The following is a 27,054-nucleotide window of genomic DNA, read 5'->3' on the forward strand; positions in this document are numbered from 1 at the left end:
TCAGATCGACCTGAGTCCCGTTGCAGGCGAAAGGGTTCGCTACGAAAAACGGCTAAAGCAACGTTTTCAAAATAAGAACACAGAGATGGAGGAGAAAAGGTTGAATGGCGGTTGTAATTGTACGCGTGTGTGCACACCAGCGAAGGGAAAGTTCTTTTCTTAAGGGCAAACGGAAAGTTTTCTGGGCGAGACTTCAGAGGCAGCGTTTAAAAAAGAAGTTCGTTGAATAACCAAAGCACTCCCCCCCCCCTCTCTCTCTTTCATTCTCTCTACTTGACATTTATTTATATTTCTAACATGTTTGTGGCTATATTGTGATATAATATATTTGTATGATGCAAGTAATCAGGTGAAGCTGCAATATAGGACGCATACACTGACTAGAAAATTTTTATGAACGTAATATACGTGTATGAAAACTTTTTGAAATTTCATTAGCATTGTAATGAGACACGATTATCATGATCATTGGGATAGAATTTGAAACGAGTCTTGAAATGTATGTAAAAGTTACAATATGTTTATTATAGATATGAACAAATATAAAAAATTAGTTGTCTTAAACATATAGTTAATGTAAGAAATAGTTCCATTAAGTACTGAAGCTTATTGATATAATGGATAATTTTTTATTGGATTTAAATAACTTTATAAAATTCATGAAGCGTATATTTGCAATTAGATATTTTGTATCTTCTATGTATCGTACATTTTCAGATTGATCCGCATCTTTACCAATGTGATCTTGAATGTCGCAAAATCATTCGTAACACACATAATATATTTACAAAAAGTTTTTACAAGTATTAAGATACTTTTATGAACTATTGTACATTAACAATAATAAAAATAGTATTACTTTTTTACTAAATAAGTTGAATATTAATAATCTTCAGTATTTTCCCTTTGTACCGCGTTCATTCTTTTCAACAAGCGTTTAATATTGTGTACTTAAGATCCTAAAGCCAATTTATGTTTCATTATAGCTTACGTAAAACTTGTTTCGCAAAGAGGTATTAATAATAATATTATCAGGAACTTTAAGCATTTTAAATTCTTCGTTATTAGCAATATAAGTATTAATTGGATCAGAAAAGTCGCTTTTATGGGTCAACAATATTTTAGTACTTAACAAACTAAAATTTAAGATGAAGATTTAAATATTCATTTAGAAGTACACGTGGACGAATAAAAAATTTCAAAATTTTTTAAGAATACGATATTATAGAAATCTTTAGAGATAATGATAGGTGATATTAAAAACAGACGGTAAAATTCTCAAATAAGCATAACGAATTTTTCTTTATAATATTATACGATTAACTCAATTTTAATTACATTTTAGGACATGATACATGCCGTTCATTGGAATAACGAGGAATTTCGTTAATTCAGGTCGAATTATTCTGCGATGAAACAAAATAAATTTTGGATTCATACAGTAATGAAAATGAACGAATATTCCATTAAAATTTAAGAAGCTCAAGGACTTGCTGAAATTCCATCACTTTTATACCCTTCCAGTTATCTCTGCTACCTTTCAACAATAATTCTAGTCCACCGATCCACTAACCAACTAGTTATTTACTCACAATCAGCGAACTTTAGGAAGTATGCTATTAATGGTAATAGCAACGATTATTCTAGCAGTAGTATTAGCTGCACGAAGTTTTTCAAGTTGAATTCGGAACATGGGTGAATGACCGACATTTATACAATGTATTCGCTGATATTGACGTATACTTACTGTTCGGGCTTTATTTACATTAATTATTATTAGAAACTAATTAAGTAGTAAATTATGTTATACTTGCTATCAGATATTTATTATCAGGCACTAAATAGTTAAATGCTACTTTGTAGGCTTGGAAAATAGCCAGAAATATTGCATATGTATTTTTGTTGTTGTTACGATAACTCAAATTTAGGGGGTGAAACCACCCTCTAAAGTCACCCTTAAGAGTTAACTCAGAAATGATTACAGATAAAAAAAGTGTTTCGCAAGCTGATATAGTATCAGTCTGTATTTCAACCCCTGATGAAGACAATTATGCATATACAGGGTGGTTGGTAACTGATGGTACAAGCGGAAAGGGGGTGATTCTACGCGAAAAAAGAAGTCGAAAATATAGAATAAAAATTTTTTTTTAATTTTTTTTTCTTTTTTAGTTTTTCCATCGAGACAACGATCTACAGTGAGATCCGTTATAACGAGACGTGATAAGGTGCACGCGTACCGAGCGAAAATTCAAAGTCGATTTTCTCGAAAACAAAGCCTCAAACGAAAAATTTTTATTCTATATTTTCGACTTCTTTTTTCGCGTAGGATCGCCCCCTTTCCGCTTGTACTACCAGTTGCCAACCACCCTGTATAATATATGTTCAATAATTGTAAATGTTGGGATATTTCTGCCGGAAGAGTATCACTTACACTCTGAAATCTTGATTTTTTTTCTAAACGGAGAACTTTTCTAATCTATAGAACTTGCCTTCCTCCATACTTTTATTTTCTTTGGAATATTTTACGTTTATAGTGACACATTTTCCTTATTCTCTGCCACCTTCCTTTAATTTTCCTTAGTTTTTATTATTTCTTGTTACTGTTGTTATTATTTATTGTTTCTTGTATTATTTCTTGTTATTTATTGTTTTCGATTAATTTTTACAATCTTCTATCGCCTTATGTTAGTTTTCACTGCCTGTTGTCTTTTCTCGTTATTTTTTATCATTTTCTATTATCTTCTAGTATTTCATGTACTTTCCATTATTTTCCATCTTGTTTCGTTATTCTCCTTGCATTTCATTTTTTTTTTATTTCTTTTTCGCAATTTTCCATTATTCTCTCGAAAACATAAATAAATATCCTTTTCTGTCAAAACCTATCTCCACAAACTTCCTTCCACAAAAATGACGATTCCATTCCAGAAACCATACCCTTTCTCCTAACTTTAACCATTCTGAACCAACTCCCTTCGATTCTAACCAAATTTAAACTTCGCTCGAAACATTCTGTATTTTCTCTCATATACATATTCCCGCACCTACATACGTATACATTGTCCTGTTCGCGAGATTTTCGGTAGTTTCTGCGGACTCATTCCGGTCGTTAACTTCAGTCAGGGTCGAAATACGTTAGGGTCCAAATATCATTAGTTATAAGATTTATAGGCCATCCTCAATAAAGAACCGTGGGGTAAAGAAACGTTTTCGGACCATGGCATCCAACCAGTAATATGTTCAATGGTATACATCAACAATCAAGGAAAACTGATGCGTTGAAAGGTAATTTTTGACGTACGACTGTACAAGATCGAAATCAGTTCGTAGCTTTAATTTGCAAGTAGATTTACTATGTTAGTTTACGATTTGGTTACACGTTTGTTAAAACATGTTTATTTACTTTAATGAGTGTTACATCGGTACTACGTAAGAATTGATCCCAACTTTTTGAAGCAGACTGTATACCACATACACGCGAGTAAGCTCGAATATTGGATCGAAGTTCGGAAACGTATCCACTTTCAATGGCCGAGCTAGCATGATTCGTAACTCGAAGAAGGTTGGATCGTTTTATACGGTTTCTTAAAGGATTTGGTGCTTGCACCAAGCAAACTTGGTCGGCGTTACGGAGATGACACGTTGAAACGAGGTCTGGTCGCCCGGGGAATTATTCCAGCGAATCTTCCTACTATATATAATTCTTCGAGCCACTTGAACACCCCTAGCAAACTACCAGGAGGGTAGCTTAAGGGGGTGTCCGAGCTGGTCTGGGTAAATAGAGTGTACGATGAAAGTACTCGACTCTGAAACACTCGTCCGGCATTGTTTATAAGGATCCTAGATCCATTCGGCGAGCTTGTAATATATTTAACGGACTTGTCACTAAATTGATTTTATTTAGAATTTCATTTGTACAGGGAATTCTGAAAGCTTCTCTATTTTCCTCTTTTTGGGGGATAGTAGTGTAATAAAAAATGGAAGAAAATTGCTTGCCGCGCGATACAATAGCGCGTTGTGTATTAAACACATCTACACAGGGGAAATCATTAAAAATTCGCATACCTTCGTTAAATAGAGACTACACAAGGGAAATCATTATAAATTCAAACCCTCGGACCATTTTGTTCAGTTTCGATGTTGCTAAAAAATAAGGAAGTATTTCAAGCTAATATAATGCTATCGCGTACGAATCTCATTGTACACGTGATAGAGAGTTAGAGTAACTTCAACAGTTCAAAATGATCATTTTGTATTTCCAATTCTTCGATATACCGTAATAAGTATGTGAGATCGTGTCAGTGGCCGCGAAGAGAAATTGCTGGACGAATAGTTGAGATTTAAATGAAAGTTTCAAATTATTGTAATATCGTAGAATAGCTTTGATTGGAGATCGGCTGAAATTAGAAAACACCGTGTACGTCGTCTTTTGTGGTTTGTTTACATCCAAGAGCGCCTAGTAACAGTGACGTGAGAAAAGATAAGCAGCGTCAAAACAGAAGTACGGTTTCATATTTCAAGGAGTGGCAATCGAGAGGCCAGAGTATGTGAGCCGAAAAGTGTGTGTGTGTGTGTGTGTGTGTGTGAGAGGACGAGGGCAAGAGCGAGCACGACCGAGCAGGAGTGTATTGGCGAAGATCAGAGTTGATCGAGACGTCGAAGCATAGAGTCGTTAGAATTGAGTTGCGAATGTGTCGAGTGTTAGAGTTGCTAATGAGAGAGAGAGAGAGAGAGAGTTATCAAATAGTTGTCAAGTTATTTGATGTAAATACGAGCGTTGCAGTTAGTTTTCCTGTTAATCAAACATCGTTTCTCTGTCTAACTAATTCCTATATTTTCAATCCATTATTAATAAATTATAATTAATCGGACAAAATTACACCTTTAATATATTCCGATATTACATTATTATAAGAATACAGAAAGAAATTAGGATGAAAATTTGTATATTTACTAGCAATGCAAAGTTATTGTAAGAATACAAAAAGAGACTAGAACGAGAATTTGCATATTTGGTAGCACGTGTATTGTATGTGTTAAGTCTTTACGAGTGTAATTGCAGCCGAAATTACCGTCATATGTGCCAGAGGTATAGCCACATTTACATAGATTCCATTTGCTTCCTGAGTTAGGTAACAGTTGATAAAACCCTATTTTGCATGACAGTAAACAATGTTATACAGCTTCACCTTTTTAATGTTCAATACGAGTGATGTATATGTATAATGATAAAATCGTAGAAAAACTATCTTTAATTGTTTTGAAAGTATATTAAAAATAAGGAGCCAAATAACAATTGAATGGAAATCTCAACTAATGGCCTGAAGTACATTCAACACATTTTAAGGGAAAGTGACTTTCAAATTCCACTATTCCACATAATTCCCTATATCTAAGGTGCTTCATGCGTTTAACATTACATCGACTTTTGACGAAGTATCTACAATCTGTGTGCATTAAATCGATCAACAGAAACTGTAGAACCAAACTTTACCGTTAATTTAACTTTGACCAAAATACGCTATAGGACCTGTTCAAGGTTTCCATACAATTTACACATCATTGATATGACTAAGACAATGCTAGTAGCGTGTAAATAGTTAGATTAAATCATATATTTATAGGACAAGTACCCGTCCCATCTCCAATATTTGGTCACCTCCATCCTGGACAACGACTGCACCTCGAGGGACGTAAATCGTTATTACTGCTTTGATGTCGAGACCAAAGGCCGGTTGTGGACGTGTCACAACGTCGTGGTACAAATTTTAGAAATTACTGTGACGCACGTAATTTCGTGGGACCGCAAACACGAAGGGAGAATCATGACAGTGTAAAGGCGGCTGGAAAGGGTGCGCACATCTAAGCGGTAAGTGAGACTGCTTAATTAACATAGTATGTGCGAGGCTCCGAGCGGCTGACATCTAGAATACACGTGCACAAATAGACAAGTCGACATAGTTGACTAAAACGTTCGCAAGAACCCTTTCCAACCCTTGCGCCTCGACTTCGTCCTCTTCGTTGCAATTACACCACGAAATCGATTCTTGACTCTCTCCCAATTCATCTATCTTCAGTAAATTTGAAGAGATGGGAAAAAAGATGAATGAAATACGCAATAAATTTATTGGGTGGTTAAGAACAGTTTATACTGTAATTTGAACTTTATAATTTATATCAAATTTACTGTAATAATTTATATCAAATATACTGTAATTTAAAATTCATAGTTTGTATCAAATATTAAAATTTCATTAAAGATAAACGATACCCTAGGACATTTGAGCGAGAATATAGATACAGGTACTTTTACACTTTATTCATTCCGCCCTTTCCCTAGCACGGAAGAAAATTAATATTAAGCGTGGCTTGTTTAGATTCAACAACTTCCCCCCTTTTTCGTAGTAACCCCCACACCCTCGTCGCCAGAGAAGCCCATTTAGTCACGGCCGATTTGTCGTCAGCTCGATCTCCATTTCAATTCTATGGATATGGTGACTCTGGGGCCGAAAATAACTATTGGCCGCGTTAGCGCGCGATCTTAATGTCGAAATTAGATCCCAATCGAGCGTGAAAGGAGACTGTCTTAGGAAAGAGGAAGCGTTCCCTTTTCTAACGGCGCGCTGTTCTTTCTTTCTCTTTTCTTTTTTTTTTTTGTTTTTTTATTTACTGAAACTTTACCCAGATTTAATCCAGACTAAGAAAATGTGGAAGATAAATAGCAAAAATTGGGAAGGTCAATAAACTAGAATGATTAATCCTCCAGACCCGTCCGATTTTTATATTTTTCTATACAAAATCATAGAGAAAATTCACACCTTGTATAGGTCTATCATAAGGAAACACTTAAGAAAACGCAAAAAAGTCGACGTGGTGGTTGTCCGAAATTAACAGAACAAGTAGAGTCGATTTTGGCATTGTTCGCCGCTGGAGGGCTAAACCTACTGCGTTCTTTGGATCCGTTTTGACCGAATTGTATTTCTCTATCGTTACAAAATTTCTTAAACTCGAGGAAACTACATTACATGTGTTACAAATTTTCTTGAAATATTATGAGCCGTTCTCATTCGACTAAGGCGAAGGCAAGATTACAATATACAGAATCGAAGGATCGCAGCAGGATTAAACCGTAATAATTATTCTCCAAAAACTTTTTAACGTGACTGTATGCGCGTGAATAATAAAAGGTAGCATAAGGTTCTCTCGTTTAAGTAGCAACGAGATTTCGTGTGCCGATATAAATAAATAAATGTAGAATCTCTGCTTGCCTCCGTTTTCTCGTGGCCGTATTCATGTGCCAACGGCGGATACGGAAGCGAGCAAGAAGCTGGAAGAAGATAGAGGGAAGAGACGTCTTGAGTCGGCTGCAATCGAGTTTCCAGAACACCGATCCCTCTTTTGCTTCTAGTCACGAGTCTGCGCGTTTCTGTATTAACATCTACACTCTATTAACAGGAATCAACCTTACTTGGGACACAATGAACTGCCTGCAGGTCTTTCTTCTTGCTCACTAATTAAAAGAAAAAAGAAGAGGGGAGGAAGTCAAAGAGGCAACGAGACAACCGCGATAGAACGAGGTACATATAATAGTTGTCGAGGACTTTGGCTTCACTTCGCTGGTGTTTAAAGCTAACTACGTCGCTGGTTCGTCGTGTTCGATGCTAAATGGGACGGGTTAGTGGTGTAGTTTGGAGGATTCGAATATGAATATTCATTTGAATGTGATAAGGGGAATATATGCAGAAGGTGGTGTATGGAATGTTGTAAGGTGGCTTTTTGAAATTGTTGACGAAAGGAGAATATATTTCGGGATTTAGTAGGTATTGAGATGTTAAATGTAAAAATACAATTTAGGCGAAAATGAACGAAAAAATGCAGGGAAGTTAAATGACATGATAGCTATGTAAGTGGTTGAATTTTTTAAATAGCCATCTTATATCTCATTGTATAATTTAAAAATTATATTAACTTTTTATTAATTATTTTACATTTAAATAATTCAAATAATTAAAATATTGTAACAATTTCTTTTCAAATATAGTTATAAATAATAATTTATCATGCGTAGGTATACATAATTTTTTTTTTTAGATAATAATCAAAGTAAATACAAATTTTACGGAGATGGTTTATTCAATATTTCTAGAATAGAATCAACATTTTAATAAACTTCGTAGCCTATTGATTTTGCAAATCGACAGACTGGCGCTGATTGGATTCAATTGGCACCGGCTCTCGAAACTGATCCACGAAACTCTCTAGCGATGCATTAGATTAATTAGATTAACTATTATGTTGTAACTGGCTAACTTATTTTCGACGAGAAACTCGATATACAATTTCCGGTGATCGATAATTCAATCGAAGGTCTTTAGGAATTAAATATCACATCGAATCAGCCAATTAATCAGTATTTTATATCGGTTTATTTAAAAGTCATTAATCAAACAAAAAATAAATTTCAATATAAAAATTAATCGAATAATCGTTGCTAAATTTTGAACAAATTATCTCAATAATTCCACATTTCAAATTAATTTCTTTGAAATATACAAATCGAACGAATTAAATTTCAATATATTTTATATATATAATATAAATTTCAACGCAAAAATAATTCGAATAACCTTACTTACATTGTGGGAATAAATTTAAAAATTCGACATTTTTCTTTAACGTACGATCGTTCGTACGAACCTCCGCACCTATTAATTTCAATCCCAGCAGAAGAATCGGCAAAATTTTTTAGCTTAAACAGCAGGATCCATGATTAACTTAACAGACGGAATCATCAGGACCATTGCCGTGATTAAAGGAAATTTCTCATCGAATAGATCAGACACCTCGAAGGTTTGACTTGCGACGGAACAAAGGGACAAGTTTCGAGGGAGAAGGAAATTGATTAGGGTTGCATCACGCTTAAGCAAACCTACTCGAGGGTCATTTTGTTGGTTGTAGCGCTGGTTATGGCGATGATGCTGGAGCAGCGCCAATAAACGGCACACAGAACCAAACTTACTCCTGTAAATAACATTCTGCTCCATTTCACGAAAATGTCTATTAAATTCAGGGGAAATTTTAAAAATTCCATGGAAAGAAAAATTGCCAAAATGTACGACAAATGTATTAGTTGATCAAGGTCACTTCTTCGTCGTTATTTTAGCATACTAAATAGAATAACGTGGTTTCTTAACAGATGAATATTGTTGGAAGCATCTGAACGTATTTGTTCTTTTACAAGGCTAAAATATGTGATGTTCAGATCAATACACTGGATACGAAGATTAAAAAAAGAATTATCATGCAGAAAGTTCTGCCGTTTTTACTCTTTGAGTGAAAAGGACTCAATCATTTTGACTAAAATTTCTATTGACAACATTAGACAAATAATTGTCTTCCATCTATCTATATGGCAATTAATTTATTTTTATAATTAAAAAAAGCTACAGAAGCTATCTCGTTGCGAATGTTGTTATCTGTAACTTGTAGACATCTAAAGAATTCATATGGAGATCATTTTAAATTTCTTACTCTAAACAATTATATTTTTTTTCAATCATCTTTGAATTATCTTACTTTCTAAGGTCCAATATATAAGATCCATAACTATGTGCAAACAAATATTCTACTGATTTGAAACAAACATTTCTGATCAGAGAGAAGTTAAGTTAGAAAATGAAATACGACGAAGTTAAATAACTGATTCAAAATTCTCTTGAGGTTACGTACGGGTCAATCATACCAATCGAGAGCTAAAATTGGCCGATTGACAGTTGAAGATATCTCACAAATCTCTCCATTTCCCGCTCTTTTATCTCAGTTCCTTTCAGAAACTTCATTTTCTCTCGCTAGAACTATACCGTCCTTCGTCTCTCTGTTTCTTGGCAATATGCTCTCTCTATCTTTCCTCGTTCTGTCCGTCCTTCTTCCCTGATCTGTAACCTATCTTCCTCTTTCTTCGAGGCGTGGCAAGAGAAATCGCCCGAACTCGACCGTACAGTCGGTCTATACTTGGACAAAAGGAGGATTTGACCGGAGGAAAAATAAATGGCCATTTAAAGATCCCTGCGCCAAAGGATCCCAACGAAGTAGCAATTGTCTTAATCCCGATATTCCTGTTCTTACGTAACTGTCTACCTTTTGTCAGCACATTTTTTGCCCAAAATTAAACGTTGACGAACAGGTAGCAAAGAAAAAACCAGTAGAACAAAAATACTCGACATTCTGGTCGCGTGGCTTTAAATTTCTAGCGACCAATTACCATAAACGAGGAATAATTGCATTTTCTGAGACAAAGAGCCACTGGAGTTAAGCTCCCTACCGAAATAAGTAATTCGACACTGGAAAAGGAGCGTAATCGTAAAATCCTGTATCGTCTCGTGACAAAGGTCCACGACGCGTTTTGTATTTGTAAACTTAACAACAGCGAACGAATTATCTCAGAAAGGTTTGTATAGGATTATAGACGAACCATTTTGCATTTATTATTTCCAATTGAATGGCACTTATGGTTTTGATCAAAATATTCTATGATTATGTTTGTAAATAATGGACTATGGATTTTTGTGCAAATTGAAACTTTTATAAACATAATCAATGAAATAAAATGTAAACAGAGATTTGTTTCACCCACTAATATTATAACGAATAGTATATTCTTGGTACGTTGTACATTTTTACCATTTTCACATTACGAACGAGAAAATTCAATCTTTGAGATAAATTAAAGGGATGAAATTATTTACGTTTTCTGTAACTACAACTTAATTGAATAAGGTAGCAAAAAGTGTGACATATAGAATCAAATTATAGTTGACAAAATGGTAATGCTCACGAAATATTGCAAATGTTATATACGTAGGTGGTCTATCCTAACCACAGGTCCGTTATTCCTCAACTTATCCCATTTAGCTGCCGCATTTTATGGGAAGAAAATTTCAGCAATGTTGAAAATGAATGTCATAATTAGATTCTGAATGTTGTGGTACATAATAAAATCAGTAAAATGTTAAGAAATGAACTTATTGAAAACTAAGTAGAAAATAAACAACGTTATTGGAGTAAATTCAAATATACATTCATTAAATCATGTCATATTATAGTGTAAATATAATATTAGGTATAATATTTATAATATTAGTATAATATTAGATACATATTAAATTACATATATGATATTATTAGTATATTTATTTTATTTCCATATTTTGATATACTATATTTAGTCACAATCGAAGGAAATGATATTACAGAAATAAAATAAATAAGATGCAATTGTTACTTTTATCTGTTGGTTTTAGTGAAGAGAAGATTTGAGAGATGCTAAGAGTGAATGTCATAAATCGAGCGTGGCAAGTAGAGGAAAAGATTCGCGGGGAAAAGCTCGAGAAATCTTCCAGATATTGAGCTGTCACGATCTGAGAAAGATACACTGGAGCACAGGATCTCCAGACGAAAAGGGGGTTGAAGGTTTCCGAAACTGGTTTGACGAGTACGAGAGGATTTTTCTTTAGAACGAGGCGAGGAAATCAAACGATCGCATATAATTCGCATTGATTTCCACAAACATTTTTTTCAAACGTCATTTTTCGGATTAACTGGCTAAAAATATCATTATAAATTACTCAATGATTTTCAAAATACCACGAATTTACGATTTTACGAATCTTTTAATAAGAAACGTGGTTATCCAACAATGTTAAAAATATATATTTTGACGATGTACGTACTCACAGGAAAAATCAACAAGATTAACGACGATGATTAAATTAAATAGGGTAAAAAGAAAGAACCGATTCGAAATATTGATTGTCAGATTTGTGCTGTTTGATATTCGCCATTTCAATTCCTTTATTCTTCGCTTTAATCTCTTTACTCCATCTTCAGGTAGTTTCTTAAACGAACGTTTTCGTGTAATATCTCTTGCACCGGGTAAATAATAGGCAGCGAAATGTTTATTTAAAATGGAATTTTTTATCCGGAAACGGTGGCGTAATGAAAAATATTTCGCGATAAATATTTTAACATGTCCGCGGAATTAAATTTTTTTCGTTAAAAAAGAGAATTGTGTTATAAAATTCTATCATTACTGGATGAAATATTATATTAAATATTGCACGACGATAGAAGTATGGGAGGGAGTACAGCTAATTAAAAGTGATGGGATGCCCACTGCCTATTATCAGACTACAAAGAAAATACCTTTCCCCCTTTTTAGCACTTGGATAATTGTTCCATAACTAGATCGTTGTTTTAAGCCAAAGGAGAATCGTATCGTCTTTACAGAAACCCTTTGAAAGAGCTTTCTCCGCAAAAAAAGTTTTCTTCGTAGAAACTTTCCTCTTTCTTTCGGAGCTGTGTGTGAACCTCGAGGAAAATCGCTAGAAGTCTATAAGATATAAAAACTTTGCAGCGAAATACCAGAGGATGTAATATCAGAACATCGTTTCAGTAGATAAGGTGTTGATTAATAATTCCACGATCTTTAAAAAATAAGTAGCAACAAACGATAGATTTACATTACAACATAACAATCGTTTTAAACATGTAAAAATCACAAAATTCCAGGAACTATTACGAAAGTCTACAAACCTGATTACGATTTCTAACTACAAAAAGCCGGTATCGGACGAGGTCGATTAAAAATCCTGATCGTTCTAGGAACGTTATTCTCTCAACGATCCAATAATTCCTCTCGTTTCTCCGTCAAACCGGCGTTCAATGACGCAATCGAGAGCTTGGAAATTTAATTAAGTCTGATCCGTAACCTAAGCTTAACGAAAATACGATCGCAATAACTCTCGATCGTGAGCAATGTGATAAAAGCAGATGGTTTAGTATTTTAAAGCATAATGTGCGCGTGCACGTAAAGGAAAATGAAATTTTCGAGGAACTTTTCGATGGTTTGCCGGGACTGTCAAACAAACGGAGTCGACACACCAAACTACGAAAAGGTAAATCAGCATAGCGGCAACAATATTTCATTTGCGGGGAAAATTTTCGTGGCCGTTGTTCACCGCGTAAATTATTGTTCCTGTGCTATTTGCACGGATAATTTTTCAATCGCGTCACTACATTCACTGTCCACTTGAACTTACGTATTCATTCCTTCCTCTGTATTCTCTGTCATTCCTCTGGTTGCACTATAAATGAAAAGAACACAGGAAAAACACGATAAATCCACTTTTGCTGAGTTTCCAGTTTTTATTGTTACTTGATAATTAAAATTGAATAATTTTATATAGATATATACTACATGCAGGTGAACATAATTGATTAATTATGAAGATAAACGATAAATCCACGAAGTGATTCTCAAATTATCCAATAACATAAATAACGTTATATATGTCGGGTTAAGGTTGGAATTTTGAGCGTTCGATGAACCTTCACTCGAATTTACCATCGCGGTTATAGCTGTTATTTATTGGTAAAAATGTGCACTACAAGAGGCTACAAGTAATAGCGGCGATCGGGTGGTCAAGATGTTGATGATAACGAATTCAGGTTCGATAACGAATCCACGGTCAACGGGATGACGAATGCGATGTGATACACGTATGATTCCACGTTCAAGTAAAACTTATCTGAATGAACTGACCCTACAGTCCAAGTGGAACTGCCCTTATATATTCTTCTCCCCACCTCTCGGGTCAATCTTTGTTTTTAAGGAGAGCTATATAATTATTCCATACCTCTGTTAGGTACACATTCCTCCCGTGACCGTGGCTACGTTCAGTGACCCGTTATGTCACTTCGAGCCCAAGCCTATCGTCATAAAATCGGATTAGAACATTAAAACTATTTCTTAGTTTTATTACTTAAGTGTAGCTATAATAAAAGTCTGGTCTAGGGTATTGTGATTTTTCCTAACATTCCAAAAGGGAAGCCCCGATGTCCTTTCATCTCCGACATATATAATGTTATAACTAGATTGTAGATTTTTATGGATTTATAAAAAATTTTAAGGTGTAAAAACGAGCGGAAACATATAAAATATTCAAAGTAGAAGATTTATCGTAGTACTTATTTATTTATAATTTTATTATTATGGGTAAACAAATCTCTGCATAGATTGTATTTCTCTAGTTATGGTCATAAGAATATGAATACGGGTAAAAATTATGATAACTATCTTTTAATTGTTTTATAAAATGAAACAAATCATATATTTAACCCCAAACTAGAATAAAAAAAGAATTTCATAACAATATCAATACGCGTAAAAATGATGATAATTACTTTTTAATTGTTTTGTAAAATGAAACAAATCATATATTTAACCCCAAACTAGAATAAAAAAAGAATTTCATAACAATATCAATACGCGTAAAAATGATGATAATTACTTTTTAATTGTTTTGGAAGATGACCTAAATCATATATTTAATTCCAAACTAGAATAAAAAGAGAGTTCCAATGATACCTTATTGGCTAACGGTATATTACATTTTAAAATTACTCCTTGTGAATAGTGAGGCATATAAATTATTATGATTTTGCTTTGTGGTCTTAGAATGCTAAATGATATTGTCGATGAAAGAGAGACGAAAAGAAGGTACTGTTTGAACTCTTCTATAATTGATTTTTAAAGATTCAGGGAACTCTTTCTCGACAAGTGCGAATTTACTGTTGCAATTTTGGAGAGAGGAGGAAATTGATTGCTTTCAGATTAATGGTGCGGCGGGGTTGTAATTTGTGTGACGAAATAGGTTCGGTAATATCAGACCATTCCATTAATTAATTTCATAAAAATCAGCTATTTTCGATGATGCAAGTCATCATTTAGCCTAATAAGATCATAATATGTTATTTAACTAAAAAATGTCTCAATTCAAACATTGTTGGATCCTTTTTTTAATAGCGAGTAATATACATAAACGATATTTTCTTCAAAATCAAAATATCATCATCTAAATCATAAATCGCCGAGTTATTAATAATTTTTGGCTTTAAACCAATTTTTTCAAAAATTTACTTTTGTCAGTTATACCACGCCCCTCTAAACCATAAAGAAAGGTCACAGAATTTATGATTTCTTTTCAATATTTCCATCATGTGATACAAATTTTACTAAAGTGCCAAACTCCATTCTGTACTTCGCCAATGATACAGTATTCATTTTTCAATGGGTTTTTTACGAAGTAGGTCGGTAATCATCGAGCAGAGCCCGGCAGAGGGTGACTTCCATTGACTTTCCAGCTCCCATCGGGTCGGCTTTAAGCGAACTTTATCGTAGAATCTCATTCTCCGGTACCTTTCTCAATCGATTCCGTGTTTCGAATTCGATCGACTGTTGAGCACGAAAGAGGCGAAGAAGCAGGCAGTGAAAAGAGGCTGTGAACGACTACCAGGACAAGGGCAGGAGGATGACTCGTTGCAAGTCCAATGGAAGACAAGGCCGTGAGTTTCCTAACCAAGAAACCAGAAAATACGAAAACGCATTGAAAAAAGGACAAAGATGAGGTTGGAAAGGCAGAGGATCTACTACGGGTGGCTAATTCAGCCAGTCTAAATATCGGAATAAATCGTAGCTGTGCCCAAAATCACCTAGCCAGCGAGGACTATACGCGAAAAGAGACAGCAAGGGTGAATGGGGTGAGTCGTGGATGGCTCTTATCGCGTGTACGCTCCACTGAGCTTCTTCGTGGCTTCGTGAGCCACCTTACAGCTCTTCCACCACGTGGCTAACGTGCCTTGATCATCCCTCTGGGCCACTTTTCTCTTTCCAAAGAACCACTCGGACTACGCTTGTCGTCCGCTAACGTTTCTCTTCGATCACACCCAGAGGTGATCTATCAATTTTCGAAGCAAACCGGTCGATCTGAAACACGCTCCATGTCGTTTTCCTCGCGATCCTCGCGGCTTGTTTCCGGCAATCCGTTACTTTTATGAATCGTAGCTGTCATACAAAGGGGTGGAGTGGGGCGTAAAAGACGTTATATTACAACATTTGGTTCGGAGGTTGGGTATTTTTAGAGGGAGAGAGTCGGATTGTACTGCGTTTGGGTTAACGTCAAGACTGTTGTTCTTTGGAATTTTCATTAAGTAATTTGAAATATTTACTCGATAATCAGTTATTTTCATGAATCGAATGTGCCTAAATGATGGAATAGCTTCATTTTACAATATTTATAAGATGAAAGAAATGTCTATTTAAGTTCTAGTTCTTTAATTGTGTTTGTAGAAATTTTTCGACAAATTTGGTAAATGTCGAGTTTCACGAAACGTAATTAATGTATTTACTCTAATCATGTTTCCTATGTATAACATACATAGCTTTTTAACATTCCAGCTTAGACTAGGGATCGATAACTCTAACGTTAATCACTCGAAGTAACTGAATCGTTTATTATCCCAAATCAATGTTATAAAAACCGAAGTGTAACAAAATATCCTCTCTCTTCGCCATGACTAAGAACGTCCATCACCTACTATCTCAATTAAATCGCAGTATGCGTCAACAGGATAACGCATAGTTTGAAATATTGTTTATTTGTAGCGAAATATTTGCTCAATAATCTCAAGTATCACACATAGACCTGTAACCCGCGAATAACAATCGAGTTTGCTCTCTTTGTGAGAGATTATGACGGTGAACCGATGGAAATTCTGAGCGCGACGCTGTCGAACAATCCGTAGAACGGACGTCGTCGATAAAAAAAAACACGTATCAGATCTATGTGTGTGTCTATCCAACACCTATACGTGTTCTTTTTTTAAATTCCGGCACGTTTTATGCAATTCCATCTTTGTCGCTTGCACGCGTCCTCTTTGTTTACCGACAGGGGTCGCGTTATTTGGCTCGCGAACATCGATCCTAAATTTCCAGCAGGACGGTCAATATAATTTGAAGAGGCTTCGAATTCGCATTTAGACGACAGCTGTCCGTGCTGAAAAATAGCGAGCCCGTTAATTAAAGACAGAAATTCTCCGTTATAAAACGGGGTACTTCACTTATAAATGGAAATGGTTCGGTACCGCGAGAATCGTCGCTAATTTTATTTGTTCTTGGCCCTAATTTTATAGGCTTCGATGATTGCCAAACTATGTAGAGTAAAAAGCTCAATATTTTGTATCTCATAGCAGACGTAACATTTTTATAGAATATAATATGGATAGACTATAAAAGATGAAGAGATTTATAATCATATATTTAACGTATATTATCATTTGATATCGTAATGAAATTTGTAAATTTAAGAGTTAACAAACAAATATATGAAGGACATTAAATAAAATACTTGAGTTAATTTTTATAACATAATTAAATGAATAAGGTTATCAAGTAATATCTGTAGTAAGTATAAGCTTGGAATAATGAAAAAAATATGGATGTACACAGCTAGGAATTAATTCTACGAGCGAATTTGAGTTATGTTAGATGTTTAGAACAAAATACATGAAATAGTGATTGAGGCAAGCCATGGAAATTTCATGAAATGTAGTAATCAGTATGTAACTAGAAATCGAACGATTACGTCTCTATGTGTTTATCAACGTAATGTGAATTGACTGATACATTGTGTAACGTAACCAAATCTCTCGACAACGAACCGAGTTATCGAGTGGTTTGTGGGGAATCTAATAATAATAAAACGAGCATAGGCGTACTATAATAATAGTGGTAATAACAGCTACGTACGTAGCGTTGCGGCATTACATTATAACAACGGAGATAACGCTATTTTCCTACTGACGATGAACAATAGGATTATCCACTAATTAACACACGCATCTGCAAGGGTGAAATGAATTTTCGTATTAGCGTGGAAATTATAAAACAACTTCAGATGAGTATGGCAGAATGTAAGACGAATATAGAATATATAAGCCAGAATATAAAGTTGTTTCGAACATTGTTAAAAGGAATTTGGTGAACTTTGACATGGTGTACACAGAGTAACTTATAACAAGTTGAATTACGTATTTGTACATTTTGAAGATTGCTGGAAAAATATTATTTATAGTAGTTTTGATAAATAAGTAGACTGAAAAAGAGATTATCAGTGTTCCAAGTAGCTCAGATAATTCAGATTCTTTACGCTTCAACCAAATGAAAATTATATTAAAAGATACCATATTCACATTACTTTGTACAATCATTATACATTTTATGAATCATTTTTTTGAAAATATCAAAAGTAACCTACAAAATAGTATACATTTTACGATTCTTACCTTTCCTTGTCAGTCAGATAACGTTCTTCGTATGTATATCATTGGAATAATTATATGTTTTTGTTAAATATTCCGACAAGAAAGCTCCTCTTCAGAAAACTTAAATGTCACCGTGAAAAGTATAAGAAATTCCACCATCCTGAAAGACTGGCTAACTTTTTAACCCTGAAGTCTTTGCCTTCCGTTGGTTTCTTTTGTCTCGGTTGGTAAGCAACGAAGTCAAGAATATAAAACTGTCTGTTTCGAGTGCCCTGATCTGGCTTGACACCATTACACTTTTTCCTTTCGTCGCTTTGTTAAAGAACGCTTGATGAAAACAGGCGCAACGACGCGTAGAGATATGAAAAATAGAATGCCCGTCCTGCCGTGGTCGTTGAAATTGCATTTCTGGCATTTGTGTAATATTTAGCGCGGAACGATGCATATACATATGTAGGGCTGCGCGTAACGTCCCGTGTAATTTTGTACGGCCATTGAAGTTCAGTTAACTCGGCAAGAACAACCATAAAAGTGTGATAAACTTGTGGTTACTAATGCTTGGAACAAACCTCGTACCCGGGCTTCGGTTAATTATTTAATTAAGCAGAACGACAAAGTCAAATGCTGGGAGTATATCGCAAGCTAATTACTAGCGCGGGAAACCAAATGATTTGTAAGAAAGAGACACAACTATCACGTAACCTAAAAAAAGTTTTCAAGCGCGTACAGTGATGGCGATAGATAATTAAAGCAGTTAATTAAATTGTTTGTAACATGGGTCAGTGTAGTTGAAAGAAGAAGATAAGAGAATATAATATAGAAGAAGAGAAATATCGAACGGAAAAAAGTAATAGCGGAATTAATACTAAAAGTGTTAAAGCTGTAACATTAAAATGAACACCAATGCTAGAACTCTACGTTAGGATTAGGACTGTGCGTCTACATGATAATGTACCTACAATGCACATATGAAAACCAATATTCATTTTATGTCGAGCTCAATAAACACCGATACTAAGTTTGTCAAAAGTATCTGCTTCTTTATAGTAATTAAAGAAAGAAAATATCGACATTCGTAATTTTTGTACTCGTGCTGTTACAAATTAGAAAAATATACCAAAAGCGTTTCAGTTCATCTTTGTTCTCCAAAAAATAATCTTGTATTATTAAAGATCATCGACGCGTTCATCACGATATTTCGAAATTGTCGCGTTCGTTATATTCATGGCCGGAAGCGGGGCACATGTAGCGTTTCGTATAATTTCGTAGCGCCGTTAAAGGAAGTTTGGAAAAGTACAAGGACCGTTAAGAAAATGAGAAGATAACTATATCCAATGAGAAAACGACCGTCTTATTCGCGAGCAATGGCGACCGAGCACGGACCTAAAACCTTGCTGTGAGCGTGAGCGTGTACGCCGGCTGATATCGTTAACATAATTTTAAATGCAGGTTCATAGTCCTGTAATAAGACGATAATATTATCTCGCGCTAACATCGATGATAATAACGCGAAAAATTGCGGCGGATAATATCGAATGCAAATGTAAGAAGGGTGCCGGCTAAATCCAGTATCAAGAAGATTTATGACAGTTGAATCTTGTTCAAGCATACGACTTTACTTTTTCTTGTTTCTTTTTACATATATACTTTCCTAATCTGAATTTTTCGAACGACTTACTTAACGAGTAGCTAGCTTGGTTCAATTAGTTTGCAAGCATTGAAAAAATCCTATGTATTAGAATTTTTAATTGCAGTGAGCAAAAGTATTATATGATATAAAAGAAGCAGTATTTTTCTCATTATTAAAACAAATGTATATATTTGTTCTACACATAGCACAACAGCGTATTTGTTCTGATAATATAGAAAATATACTTTTTTTAAAAATAAATATAACTACACCTTCCTTTGCTTATGTTTATTGGTGTTATCGTCTGTAAATATTCGTTAATTAAGCAATCTTGAAACAGTACGTAGTTCAGAACGCAAAATATTTTAACTCCAATTATATCTGGTGGTCACGATCATTCGGTCGTGCTGCACGGTTTTCATAGCTACAGAGTTTGCGGTGAAACACAATAAATTGAACGAATAGGTCCCAACGTGTGCAAGTTTAATTGGGGATCGGATGCGAATCGATTGAAAATTCGGGCGAAAATTCGATGAAAAGAGTACTTCAGGCTTGCATCGCGGCGTTTTTAAATGAACACCACCATTTCGACAAAATGACCAACGTAGGGCTTCGTATTTGCGCTTGAATCAATGCGCTTTATTATGAATCTTGCACGTTAATTAGCATCGATCATCAACAGATGTGCTCGATGTTGTGAAATAAATGAAAACCAAAATTTTCATTGATTTTGCTGATTAATTGGAGAATCTGACCGAGTTTCCGAAATTCGATTGATTCCAGTAAACTTATTTAGTTTAGCGTAACGAGTTATCGTAAGATTAATTGTCTGAAGTCAATCAATATACAATCAACAACCTTTGTACACGATTAAGTATTGTTCTTAAACGGGATTCACAACTGTGATTGTCTAATTCATTTTAACATAGTAGTTCATAATAAATAATAATATATAATAATATATATAATAATAATTCAGTAATTTAATAGTTCAGATTTAGATTCAAGTTTAATTAAAATGAATTGTTGAAGATATTAAATAGTTTTCATAATAATTAATCAATTACACGAACATTTATTGATGTACTTTCTACAAGGCGAATGAATGGGCGCTTATTTGGAGACTAAACTGACGTAACACGAAATAACTTTAATTTTTAATTGGTTTATTTGCACTCCAACTTTCCACTAGACATCCCGAACTAATTCTCTGTAATATATCAAAATATGTAATCAAAATTTATAATTTCCTGGTTGATTTCGATTTTCGTTCCTTTCATTTTCCTACATAACTTTTCAGTTCTTCTTATCTTATTTCTTCTTATAAATATTTTTCATTATAGTATTTGATACCGTAAAAAGTCCTTAATTCAAATTCTTTAACAAAATAAAAATACAATAAATGAAAATCTATATAAAGCGAAAATTTTCTTTCAGAGAGATGAGCATTGAGAAAGAGACTAATGACTATCAACGACTACTTCAAGAACTGTCACTCTAATTTACAACCATAACCACCTTCGCGGTTTAAAATTCTAACCTGTAGAAGCCTCTAGGATTTAAGGATCGCTTCTTCAACGTTGCATCCTCTTTCATATAGCCGCTTTTACGCTCACTAAGTTTCCTGTTTCATTCGCGATCCGCGTCTTTCCAAACGATGCACTTCCACCCCTTTATATACACGCGCTTATTTTTTTCCCTTTGCCTTCGCCATTCTTCTAGCTTTACGCACGCACACCTTCCACATACCATAAAAGATTCTCGTCTACGTGACACTTTCCTCCGGAGCACCTGATCACCACAACAATCTTTCAGCTCCATAAAACATTCTCGTTCTTTGTCTCCGGGTATATTTTTATTCCGCTCGCCGTTCCTTATTCATTTTTCTTCCCCAGCAACGCCTCCTTCCCTACACCCTTACTTCGCTCCTTCTTTTAGTTTTCTCATTGCTTCAGCCATGTCCTCTTCTTTGGAATTTCCGTTTGTCCCACGAAATCTTAATGGTGAAAATCCATTAACCCCCGTCCCATCCCCCTCTAATCCTCCTGGCAACGCGTGCTCCGCCATTCTTATCTTTCTCTAAATATTTTTTACTCCCTTTTGTATCTTGCGACCCGTTCTTGGCCACGTTTCACACTTGCAACCATTATTATCACTGGAGTCTACGATCTTGTGAAAGGTGATCTTTCAGCGAGAAAAGATATTTGATATTTATTTTATAACCTGACACCCCCGTCAATAAGTTATGGAAATCGAGAGATAAAACTGGAAATATCATTGAGAAATTAATAAAAATTTGATGATTATTTTGTACAGACCCATCAGATGCGAAGAAGAATCTGTTCCATGTTATAGTAATGTCTATTGGTACATCTATATGTTGGTATACGGAATAAAAATTTTTTGGTGAAAGCTTCATTTCTAAAAAAAATTAATTTTGTATATTTACATACTGTATGCACTTAACTACAGCTGTCTCTTTAAGTAATAAGAAATTTCACAAAGATGGATATTATTGCTTTAGAAAATGTTGAATACGTCTCACTAATAGAAGTGATCTTGCGTAAATATTCTGTTCCATAATCCATGGCCCGTTACGCAATAGAAAGAAATCCATTCTTTTGAGATATGGTAGTTCAGTTTAGATATATCAAGTAAATATTTCAAGGAAATCTACTCGAAGAAGGAGAGTGGTTTTAAAAACCTTTTCTGATCATCTTTTTTCCATTACATCACTTATCGCAAAGTATCTATGTATATATAATAGATACTTAACATCTACATCTTTTAATAAGTAATTGAAGTTTAAAGTCTGCATATTCCGTGCATAAATAGTAAGTGCTATTTCAAATTATTAATTATCAATTCGTATACTTTAGATAAATTGAAGTTTTCTTATTACGATTCTCATTACAAATCGATCAAACTCTCTGCATACTCATAAACAGTATGTAATGTACATATGTGTGCGTTGAAAAATCGCGATTATACAAGAATACAAATGTTTGTAAGACACCTACGTAAGAAGATCTAGCCTTCCTTCAACCCCTCTGTTCTTCCATCCCTTATCCACGCACTACGATCACCATTCTTCTCCGGTTTCGTAACCATGGTGAGAATCGTGAATCATGCCCATGAGGAAAAGGTGAGCCATAGAGAGTCATGAAGAGAATAGGAGCGCTGGTCCATGGAGGAAAATATTAACGATAAATTATTATACCACATCGAGTCGCGGCTAAGTTATTGCCAGCCGTGCAATAACCATGGCCACGGCGCACGGTAATATAGACGTAATATTCTCAGCACGCTGTACCATTGCCCGCGTCACAGGGCTTACGTGACATCCAAGAGATTTTTCTAATTAAACTCGAACAGAACATGCTGAACCTATTTATCGCAGCGCCCAGCCAATTCGCGATAATTGCACTACCGTCGCGTGGAATTTATTTATTTGATAACCTGTATCGAGGACCGGTCTTATTTCTTCGTGATTGGATTTCTTTAGTTGATCTCAAATGGTTCGTAGCTAGGGGCTGGACAGGAGTATAAAATGATGGATGATAAGGGCGTTTGCGCGCTTTGAGATCGTTATTTCTGTTATTTAGTATGCGAGTAAGAGGATTGGAGGTCTTAAATACAGGGATTAGAGTATTTTTGTGTTATCTGCCAGTATTGTTCTGCAGATATGAGTGTTGTAGAATTTCTGAAATGTAACTTTCATTACAATTCTTGTTAAAGAATGTTTAAATATATTTAAGAACTATAATATTTCATTAAAACGTTAATGGTTTTTATAGAAATTAAAATTCGCAGTTCGAAATTGACATTGGTGTTGGCATTATAACACGCAATTATATTATTTTTTCTTGCAACTGTCAAAAATATGCAGATATGTCTGCCAAAATTAGTATTGATCTTTTATTAAAGTAGAAATATCATTATTCACGTGTCTATCTATTGTTATTAAACTATTTTAAATACGTTATCTATACGTAGTATATTTCTTGCAGTATACTCTGTAATACTACATTAGTTCCAGTATTAAAGAGACACGTAAGGTGTGATATATCACACGTGTATTAATTATGCATTTCAATATCCATGTACAATGTACAGTATACAATATACATGAATATTAGGATTGCCTGATTCGCGTATACTCAAACACACAAGTACACGTGTATTAACATATTCATATATTAATTCAAATGCATTTCGATACGTACATAATCAACCATTCGTCTTACTAATAATCGCCTTTAAATTTAATAACTTAACACTAATTTTCAATCCTAAATATTCCACTTCATAAATCTTATTTGCCGAAATCTCCACTCCTCTTCTATTTCTACTTCATCTTCGATTGCATCCGTTCTAAAATGCATTCTCACCACGAATTTTCATTCTCTAATAAACTTCGATTTCCGAGATTGTACAAACATACCCGAGACCTTCGCTCGAAAATTACCACCGTTAACCAAACTACGCCTGCAAACACTGTTCGCCAAATAGCAGGCGGAACATTATAGACCATACGACGAATCGACTCGGGGCCAGTTTTTCACTCCGAATTCCCTGCCACGCATTTCTTGTACAGTTAAATTATTTTTAATAAAAATAATAAAATTAAAGTTAGAGCGGTGTACGTTTGCATAAAGTCTCGAACATATTAACCTGCCGTACGCATCCCGTAAGAAGGAGAATCACTCACCCTTATGTAGACCACAGCTGGTGTTTCTATTTCGATGAAAGTATTTAAAGTAAGTTGTAGAACATAGAACAACGATGACACTGTGCATACATTAGTGTGCGTTAGAATAAGTAACCTGAATAACATGATTGTAATCGTCTATAAGTGATTAAAGTTAGATAATTAAATCTTAAATATAGGTGATCAAAAGTCAACCTGGTAATTTTTTTTTAACCGTCAATGAGGAAACAATACTATAGATATCTATATGAATGCATGGAAAGATGAACGATACATGCGTGTGCGTATATTTCTAATATTCTTATCAACATCAATTTCTCTTAATGAAAAGAATTCTATTGACATCTCGCGTGTCTTTGGCAGATTCCTTTCCTATAAATTATAATATAATTTTACGAAAACGTATGATATATCTTCTAATGTAATAGCAGGAACTTCAAATTACATGTTCATTTCAAGTGACATACTAGAGTAACGAGAGAAGAGCTGTTAGTGGAAGGCGGAAAAAGACCACGTAGAAGGTTACAGATGCGTATGTGAAACATGAAGATTTGGATGTGTGTGAAACGAGCATGTATTAGGTGTGTGAAGCCTTTAAGTGGTAGAAGATAGCAACTTTGATCTTCAATCTTAATGAGAAAACCAGCGCAGAGTTACTTATGATCTTCATCAAGGAACTCCTTCAATATAATGCAGTCTTTAACTGTTTCGAAGCTTTAATAAGGTTGATAAGTATGTATAACAGCAACTACATTATTGCAAGACCGATATCAACCGATGTTGTGCTTACTAAGGTTAATTCTATGACTGAACTACCATATCCCATGCATCGAATGTCCTTAATACTCGATGAAAAGAAGCAAATTATTGTGTGCGATACTTTCTCGTGTAAAACATTGTAGTTTTATTAATTCTGTAAAACATCAAAATTTATAGTGATATGCTCACAAAGCAACTATAGACGTTCGTTATAATTAATACAAGACGTTGTATATAATAAAGTTCTATGTTTATGCACTAATCGTGTATTCCACTTATTCAAATTCACTAATTCCATAGGATCGCTAATTCTTAAAAAAAAATACGCGAATGCTACTTATATGTTATATTATTATATTTCATAAATATAGCACAATTTATAGGACAATTTCAAGCACAAAGACAATGAAAAAATGTTGCGACAGTCATATTTCAATAGAACGAACGTAAAGGCGAAAGCAATGGAAATCAGGCAGCAGTTGCGTAAACGTTTAAATAATCCTCGTTTTCTGTTACGCGTGACTGCTGTTTGCTAAACGTTTCAATTATCGTTCGCCGTTCTCCAACGCGAGTTCGAGGATCTTCCAGATGAAACAGAAACGACGAAAACAGAGATAGGATGCGGCAAGTCGTACGTTGATTGCGATATCTGGAAACAATGCGGGGATTAACATTCGAGGAGCAAGATTCCGAGTAACGCGATCGACTTTCTTCCTTGCGGAACGAAGGAACTTGCTTTAGGGTGCTTTGAATTCAAGAGACTGCCTTATGAGAATGTTCAGCTTCGCTAAGATATTTCTGGATGAGTTTGCGTTAGTGGTGCAGTGTGATCGGCTTGTGAAGAACGAATTAGTTCGAAATATAATATAAAGGATAATGTGAGAATCTTTTTTCGAATGCTTTTGAATACAGATGATTGTAATTAGAAGATGAATTTTTAAATGTTGCGTTTGCAATTTTGGTAATGATACAGTATAATAGGATTTTTGTCGAACGAGGCAATAAATAATACCACAATTTAACTCATAAATGCATGATTTTTCGAACAATAAAATTTTGTGTGAAATTGCCAATTTATATGTCATAAAAATATAGAAGAATAATTTTAAAAATCGTTTAGTATATTCTCATTTTTATAATTAAATTGTATCGTATTTTGGTATAGAAAACTTTTTTGGAGGTATTTTATCCCACTATGCCATTATTCGGTCTATCTGTCCACGTGTTCATCTATACTATCTGCCATATTAAACCTCATATTCTTCGCGAAATTCTAACGAATCGTTTCCGCAAAACTTTCCACTCGAGCAAACTAATTTACAAAACGAATCATAAAAAGCAAAATACCAGGTAATTCTACCAAAAACCTTAAGCCCTATTACATTTTATTCTCGCAAAAAAGTAACCTGTTTCGCCCCGTAGTCTCGAGATTAAGATTTCTTAGACCAGGAAGCTACCCGACCGCGTGATTCGTTCCTTTAAAAGAAAACTACGAAATAAAAACGGAAATAAAGGAAGCACGTTGTATGGAATAAATCAGTCTTAAAATTTGCGTAAATTTCAGTGCAAAAATATTTAAACGTTTGCATAAATTTCAGCATGAAAATGTCTAAACCTTTTTGTATAAAATTAAACGTCAATATATCCAAAGTGAACGAATGCAAAGTTTCCTATAGAATTTTATGATATCGAAGCTTAGACGAGTGAAATTATCCTGCCTTACTATTGGGTTACTCGAAATGTTTCTTTCGTTTTATAAGGAAATAATAGACGCACAATGTTTATTGTTTTATATTAG

Source organism: Bombus vancouverensis, chromosome 13 (assembly GCF_051014615.1).
Source record: "Bombus vancouverensis nearcticus chromosome 13, iyBomVanc1_principal, whole genome shotgun sequence".
NCBI lineage: Eukaryota > Metazoa > Arthropoda > Insecta > Hymenoptera > Apidae > Bombus > Bombus vancouverensis.